The sequence below is a fragment of the Manacus candei genome, unplaced genomic scaffold, assembly GCF_025592945.1.
Source record: "Manacus candei isolate 608988 ecotype Guabito, Panama unplaced genomic scaffold, ASM2559294v1 h1tg000028l, whole genome shotgun sequence".
Classification (NCBI taxonomy): domain Eukaryota; kingdom Metazoa; phylum Chordata; class Aves; order Passeriformes; family Pipridae; genus Manacus; species Manacus candei.
In genome coordinates, this window is record NW_026138076.1 from 1,306,775 (window position 1) to 1,313,514 (window position 6,740).

Below are 6,740 nucleotides of genomic sequence, written 5' to 3' on the forward strand. Positions count from 1 at the left end.
AGACAGTGTGTCAATGGACATGATATAAAAACCTGAACAGAAACGAGAGATGCCAAGACTGTGCCATGCCTTTCAACAGTCACCATAACTGAGTATGCAGAGGAACATGGGTGTCCCCGGGAACACAACATGTACCCCAGTGCAGATGGGTGCAGTGGTGCACATGATCTTCCAAGTGGATCTTAAATGGAAAATATTCTGGTTCCCAGGTGAGTACAGCTGAGACATCTCACCCCTGTGATCTATGATGTTATCACTGACATTTCTGCTAACACAACGACTCTATCTCTTTTCTGAAATCTTGGATATTTATCTTGAATTGCAAAGAGAAATGGAATCAGATGAATGTATAGGAGCACATAAATATTAAAATAAATATCCTGATGGGAAAGTTTGTCTGCTCTGTTTCTTCAAGACCAGGAAGGTCTTTCTCATATGTTCTCATTTTTGATTCTCAATCCCTGTTTCATAAACCCCTGCTTTGTTGAATAAATATTAATATAAAGGTTTTGACTATATTTTTTTCCTATAACTTGACAGAAATGGACAGTAGTAGATAGAAAGCTGCTGATCAGCTCACTCTATACCAAGTGAGAAGTATGGAAGGGAAGAATATTTCAACCTTCTGTCTGAGAAAATTTAATTTCTCATTTAATTTGCAAATAAAAATGAGTTTTGTTGGATCACGCCCCACCACCTGCCCAAAGTAAGAGATTTGAAAAAAATTGTGGGTGAGAGGAAAGTGTGTCAGTGGAAGTGTTCCCACTATGAGGACTCTTAATTGCTTGTGACCCTGCTGGGGAAGAAGGTGTGGGAAAATTAATGCTCTGAGCAATATTCATCTTGCTGAGTGTTTCCTTTTCTTTCTTCACTCATGGTTGGTGTGACCTTTTTGGACTCCAACTGCTAGAGGAGATGTACTGCAACATGCAGAGCACGTTATTATTATCTTGAATGTACTCCAGCTTTTTTACCAAATGTTTAGTCTGCTTGGTCAGGATTAAGTGTCCTTTGCTTTTGACTCCTGAAGATTTCTGGTCCAGATCACACACCTGGTATGTTACTGCAGTTTTCCCTTAAGGAAGTGCAGAAGAATTTTTTTTGCTGAAATGTAGTACTACGAGATAGGCTTTCATGAAAACTATTTAAAAAAATATTCTCAGAAATCAAACAAAAATACAGCTTGCCAAATCCTACTTTGTGGGAGCTAACATGTCCTCTGCAGTGACACCATGCCCCCCAGCCCTGGTCTCTTACCCCAGTGGTGTGCTGCATTCCATGTGTGGTGAAGGTGGTTATTCACATTACACCAGAAAAAGAGGACTTGCTCACACGTACTCTCCTTGCTTTCATGTTTTCCAAAGGTCCCTTTAACAGGGATTCCAAATCCCCAGATCTGGAGAGGAGTCACTGCAGAAAGAGCAACAGGTGGAACAGGTTGAGGTGCTCCAGAGATTTTCACATATAGCCTTACCTATAGTCCTACCCTGCAATAAGGCTTCTTGAGAAGAGGTATTTGTAGTATATTAGCAGCATGTAAGGAATAAAAAAATCAATAAACATAACAACCCACATGTCTTTCTCTTTCTTCACTTCTGAATGCCTGAGACACCAAAGGACCTGCAAGTTGTTCCTTGAAGAGCAAAATTAACGGAATCTGACTGAAGGCTGTGTATCCACATCCCTCTGCACCTTCCCTCTCTGCAGCATTCTCACCCACCTGGGATCTGTGCTTCCTCACTACCCCAGTTTCAGTGACCTCAGGCAATGGCTGCCCTCCTTCCAACAGTACCCCATCTTTGTGCTTTTCAGGTGGGCAAGAAATTGGAAGTACCTCCAGCTAGTGTGGTACTCTGGGTGTATTTTTTCCATGTTTGGACAAAGTTTGATAATCTGCAGCCCCTCAAAACAAGAGGCACTTGAAAATAAATACTTAGATACCCCATAATTTCAGATAACCCACAAACAGAGACAGGAAGGCCATAGGAGAAGGAAAGCAGGTTTTGTGGGAATCATGGCAGGGGACTATTAAGATAGAAAGCTAGATTTTTCCTTGTATATATTTGTTTATAGACAAATTATACAATCAGATAACAAATTTTATCAACTGCCATTTGATCAACTGCAGTTCCTTGACCATTTCACCCCAATTCTGCTTGTTGATTTCATGTGCACTGAGCTCCTTCCAACCTTGCCATTCAAACCAGGATTCCTGGGTACAACACCCTTATGGAATAGACAATCACTACGTTTTAGAAGAGCATCAGTTCTCTGCAGTCCAAATTTCCCTGAAAATGACCCCAAATTGGTTTCTGCACATTTGAGATGAAGCTTAAGATAATGTCCATCACTGGGCAGACATTGCTCAGCTTGTAGGTTGCACACATCAGTCAGAGTTAATCTGACACATCTTTAGTGATGCTAAAAAGTGTTGCAATATTTTCTGAATTTCAGAAAGGTCGAGCTCTATTTTCTCAGCAAAGGACAACAGACAGAACAATCTAAGATTACCCAAAGAGGTGCAGAGCAGCTTGGGTGTTGTCAGTATAGCATTTGGTACTATCTTTGTTAGATTTTTCTCATCTTCCTCCTAATTTCTGTGTGGTTTCAGTGTGTTGTGCAGCCTGGGCATGCTAAATGCTTCTGGAAGTGTGAAGGGGCAGTGGCAGTGCTGACCAAACAGTAAGGGCTCTTAGAGCTTAGTCAAACTCTACCTGTTCCTTTCTCCCCCATCCTGCTCCGTTTCCACCACAGTGTTTATATACTGAAATACTTGTAGAAGTTTCTGCTCTCTTGCCAGCTCTTTCTTCATAATGCAACTGCCTGAAGGTGGGTTGCTCATTGTTGGATGCTCTCCCACTTGTCTTGTTGGCGTGGAGAGCATCAGGATGGAAGCAGACTCCTCTGTTACTGTTTATACTCATTTCCACATGAGAGTCCCTCCCTTCACTTTCTCTTACCCCCATCCCATGAAAACTGTGTGTGGTAACCACTTACAGAGGGCAAGTAGTATTTTCACTAATTATGTTCTAGTTAACTAATTCATATTCACTAAGTATATTCTGTGTTCAATAATGTTACATTATGCTAGAATATGTTCTTTATTTATAAAATATATTTCTATTTTACTACAACATACAACCTAATCCAGTGCACTGAAAAGCTTATCCCAATGTATGGTAGCAAAGGTTTAAAACCACAGGTATTAAGTAGATGGAAGTCATGATACAGAGACCATGAACTTACAGTAATCATAACATCATTGTGCCTAACTTGGCAAACTATGTCACTGACTAGATTTTAATTTAAGCAAAGGCAAAAATGGCCAAGTGCATCTGTATTACATTTGCCAACCAGTTGAATAAGGCTCATTTAAATTGATTTGAGACACCACAAATGCTCTAGTGTAATAAGATCAGGCATATACATGTGTGCATTTTAGCAATCAAAGAAGTGGCACACGTATGGGAAGGGCTGAGGCAATCTTAGCACTTCCACTGCCATTTGCCTCCAAAAGCAACACAACGTCCTTGCTCAGGCTTTGCATGAGGAAAAGCTAAAACTGACTTGGATGATGACTTTAAGTGTGTAACTCCGAGTGCACTTTTCCGTTCCTCCTCTGCCCATGGCTAGTTACCCAGTTTGGGGAAAGCCTCCTGACATTTTTCAAGAAGTCTTGTAAAAGCTGTTCACTGTTTTGCACCTAAAATGTTCTTGACAAAATTTATATTTTTCTTCTTGGATCTACTAGGCTGTTCCATCCCCAGCAAAGAGGGCCTGCTGTCTTGTTTCACCCCGCTGCCAAAATGCATCAGGAGTGCAGAGGGTAGGAGAAGGAGGAGACTGGCAGTGGATGAGGACTGAGTCAGGAATCTCAAGAGAACTTGGCCATAGGTGTCCATGGGACCTGATGGGCTGCGTCCAAGGCTGCTCGCTGTGCTGGCTGCTGCCCTTGTAAGGTCACTCTCTGTCACCTTTGAAAGTTCTTGGGGAGCAGGAGAGATCCCCAAGAACTGGAGGAGGTCAAATTTTGCACCTCTTCAGAAAAGACCAAAAGCATAACCAGGGGAACACAAGCCAGTTAGCCTAACTTTGGTTACTGGTAAAATCATGGAGTGAGTTTTCCAGGAACACCTGTTTTTAATGGATGGTATTTGTCTGAACTTTAGTGAGGCTTTTGACACTACCTCCTGTGATATTCTTGCATTGAAGTGAGGATATTATGGTGTGGATGGGTGGGCAACTGGTCTGTAAAACCACTTGGCTGGCTGGGCTCAAAGGGTAGGAGTAAATGGACCATCCTATGCCTGGAGGCCAGTAACAGGTGGAGCGCAGCAGGCATGTGTTCTGGGACCTGTCCAGTTTAACATCATCAATGACACCACGAGTGCACTGTCATCAAGTTTAGACCAAACGAGGGGACTGTTCAGTAAACGGGAGGACAAGTCTGCTATCCAGAGGGACCTGGACATGCTGAAGGAATGGGCCAGCAGCAATCTCCTGAAATTCAACACAGATGAATGCCACATCCTGCACTTGGGAAAGAGGAATCCCCTGTGAGAACACAACTGGTGCCCACCTGGTTGGGAAGCAGCTCTCCCAAGATGGACCTGGGGAAGTCGGTGGGTACGAGGTGGGCATGATCTGGCAGTATGCCCTGGCAGCAAGTGTGGCCAGGGGTAACCATGGCTGTACTACTGAGAGCGTGGCCAGGAGGTCAGGGGGGTAACTAAATCCCTTTACTCGGCAGTAGTGAGACCATGTCTGCAGTCCTGTGCCCAGTTTTGCCCCTTTCAAATAAAAGGAAGAGGATGATGAACTGGAGTGAGTTCAGTGAGGGCCTCCAGGCTGACTGGGGCCTAGAGAACTTCCCTCTGAGGACAGGCTAAGGAAACTGGGCTTATACAGCCCGGAGAAGAGATGGCTTTGGAGGCACCTAACAGCAGTCCTCCAGCAACTATGGGGAAGTCATCAGGGAGGCAGGGCTAGGGTTTTAACTCACAGAGGTGCATGGTAGGAGAATGAGAGACAACAGATGATGAAACAAGAGAGGTTCAGATTGGATATGTGGAAAAATATTTTCCCCAGGAAGACGATCAGACAGTGGGACAGCTGCTCTGAGAGGCTGTGCAGTCTCTATGCTCAAGGGTTTCGAGGGACAATGGTATCAAGCCCTGGCAAACCTGGTCTGACCTCAGAGCTGGCCCTGCTCAAAGTAGAACTAGTCATCTTCTGAGATTCCTTCAAGTGTGAATCATCCTGTGATCATACGAGTCTGTGGTAGTGGAGCCTTGTTTATGGACTTCATAAACAAGGAGCCTGGATGTAGGTGGTATCACTGAGAATAAGAAATGCAACTTTGAGAGAGTTTGCCTTTCCTGTATTTAAATTGTCAATAAAATGACGGATTACTTCAGAGGGTTTTTTTTGCATCTCCCAATTATATCCATGTACACACATGTCCATATATATAGAAACAGAGATTGTCTGTGCATTTTCCTCTGTGTATTTATCCACTAAATGCATGTTTTATAATCCTCAGTGTTTTGCAAGGCTACAGGGTAATCTGCTTCATTCAGTAGTTACCCTTGCTCAGGAAATGCACAACAGCCACAAATGCTCCACAGCTTGGTTGCTGGGTAAACTGTAGCTCATTTGTATTCAGCACCCTGCGTAAAAGTGATAAGAAGCCAAATACTCCTAGGAAACAGCACAAATGAAATACAGCACGCAGGAGGCAAAGTATTTATAGAAACAAAATATCAGCATTTTCCACACATTTACACAAAGCAATTTCAGTCTTTTCATAGGAAAAAAAGAACATCTCTGGCACTCATTTACTCATTTCCCTGCAGTCATATATTTTGGCCAAAAAGCACTGACTACATGGAAAACCTTCAGGTCATAGCAAATTAAAGATCAATGACAACCTAAAATAGATGCTGTCATATTTTCACTCCTAACATGTCTTTGCAATAAGAGTGTTGTTTTAGTAAGTAAATAACATGACATTTCTGCTGGAATGGAAGTTTAGCATTGTGGCTGAACCCTGTCTGCAGATCCCCAGCCTGCTATGAGGAAAGGAATTATATCTGTGTTTAATTCCTTGGGACCTCTGGTTTCATTAGCTGAAGCCCATAAAGTACAGAGGTTACAGATCAGAAAAGCAGATGACTACATCTGCCTTCATGTGCACCTATCAGCCGTGGGCTCTGTTCAGGATGGTGAAGCCTTGCTGTATCCAGATGTGATGCCAACCACAGCCCTGGGGACAAGGGCTGCCCCAGCTAAGGGCGCTCCTGGCAACTGGGCCAAAATGCTTCAGCTGTGCTCAAGGGAAGTGAGGGAAGGGTTCATCCCACTTTTGTCAAAAGGGCTACACTGGCAAAGGGAGAAGCAGGTCAGGTCAAACCCCCATTGCCCACCGTGCCTGGTGCTGCTGCACCAACCCTAAAGCCACCGAGTGCAGCACCTGTGACACTGCCTCTGTCACCTTGTGACAAAGCAGCTTGTTCTCTGCCTTTGAATGAATAGGTAGGAATAGAAAACTTAAAAGTGTAGGTGGTTGATTTTTGAGTCTATCAGTGAGGTTTTAAGACTCTGATTGTTATGTGTCATCAGCCCTCCTGTGTCTCATATAGTCTTATGAGTAGCATTAAGCCTATGCAATAGCCCTGGAACAAAAATACAGCTGTTTAGTCATTCCACAATAAAGTAATAAAATAGGCAACAATTTCTAC